Source organism: Asparagus officinalis, chromosome 5 (assembly GCF_001876935.1).
Source record: "Asparagus officinalis chromosome 5, Aspof.V1, whole genome shotgun sequence".
In the NCBI taxonomy this organism is placed as follows: Eukaryota; Viridiplantae; Streptophyta; class Magnoliopsida; order Asparagales; family Asparagaceae; genus Asparagus; species Asparagus officinalis.
Window position 1 is genome coordinate 553,052 of NC_033798.1, and position 1,827 is coordinate 554,878.

General features: G+C 41.8%; 1 pseudogene; it reads right to left on the reverse strand.

Annotated features, from left to right (window-relative positions):
• The window catches only part of LOC109843893, a 2,375-nt pseudogene extending 856 nt beyond the window's left edge, over positions 1-1,519 (reverse strand).

The following is a 1,827-nucleotide window of genomic DNA, read 5'->3' on the forward strand; positions in this document are numbered from 1 at the left end:
AGGGAGTGGGATTTGGTGGACCAGGAGATGGCTTCGTTGAATAATCGGAGGGTGTCGACTCGGCCGCTGAATTCTGGTAGGTGCGAAGAGGAGCGTCTCGGGAGGTAGTTGAGCTGCGCGGTTTCTTGACCTGTCGAGCGAACTATGCCTCAGAGATACTTTTTGGCATAGTTTCAAAAAAGGAAAAGGGAAAAAAAATAAAAAAACTTTTGACGAATAATATTCGAAATTATATCTATATTTCTAGAAGATGTTTCATTTCAATATGATGTTAACTAACTACTTAATTTCAGATGGATTCTGATGGCGTCATTTAAAAGACAACAAGTTGAGCCTCAATTTTTGACCGGTGCTTCCTTTCGTAAGCCGGGGCACAACATAATCCTCTATTTGTTTGAAGGACTAAATCACATAAATTTCAAGGAAAATCTTGAACAACTTATGAATGTAGAAAAATATTTTCAGTTCTAGCCATTATTTTGAAGAAATTATCCCATTCCGAACTTCTGTTTATTATATAAAGTTGACAAATCTTGCTATATATGCAAAATGACCAATTCACTAATAAAGGAGATGAGAAACGTGAAATCATGAATTTTTCTCTAAAAATTCCATTTCAATGATATTAAACCATACAAATTTCGTTCTCGAACCACAAAATCCAATTGAAATATCAAGGTTAAGTAGTGGGTAATCCCTTTGTCTGTGTCTCCAATGGTGCTTCTTTTTTCTTTTTTTTTTGATGGGCTTTTTGTTTCTTAATAATCTTTTCCATCCACAATCATCGCTCATGAATTGATATTTTGAACTGATAGAATATATAATTGTAACCTTCAACTCTTATCGTAACTTTGAAGTTTTTTGTACAATAATATCGAACTGTTTCATAGCAACTCAGGTTCAAATCATATACAATGAGTCTAGTTTATATTAGAATATAAAAGCATAGGTTACAACTTTCATGGTAACTTTAGAGTTTTCGTGAAAAATGATTATTTGCATTAGTAAAATCTCGCCTAACCAAATGACTTACCATTCCCTTGAAGTCCACTAAAACGCTGCAAGTCAAAAAACGTGGTAGCGGACTGCGGAAACAGCGCCGCCACCGGAATCCCTCGCCTCGCCCCGATCTCCGGGCCCACGACAGCAGAGCGTCGGCAACACAGCGTCGCGAGCACGTCCAGCCCTTCGACGAGCTCCCCACCGCCGGCCCATCCTGAACATCACCGCGCTATGAACGCCTCGTAGTTCGATCCCTCGTGGCCTCCGACGGAACGACGTTCGGGGTTGTTTTGAACCGGACTTTCCGGGGAAGCATGCGAGGAGAGGAGGCCGAGCCACTCGTCGGTGGACGACAAGGTGACGAGGAGGGCGGGGTCCCGGGGCGAGAGGCGGCGACAGAGCTGAGCATGGGGTTGATGTGGCCGCGGCCGGGGAAGGGGACCGCTACCAAGTTGGAGGAGACGGTGCTGGCTTCCCTTCCTCCATGAGATTTGTTATCCTGGTTAGTGTTCACAGGGGGGGGTCAGGGGTCCTCTCCTTTATCTGTTGTCCCGAATAATATTAATTATTTATTTAAATTATAATTAAAAAAAAACATTTAATCGTGGAGCCCACTAAAACAATAAAAACTAACGGTACTGCTATTTATCCACGTGCCTAATTTCAGGAATTATATTCCGACAGCGAGGTGGGCATATATTGTCCTCTTAAAACTAAATCAGGACTGAACCTGGTCCGTTCTGGACTAGTTTGTAACTGACAAAAACTAGACTATTTCTCAATCAGTTCTTCTTAGGCCAAAAATAGACGTTGAAATCAGTTTAG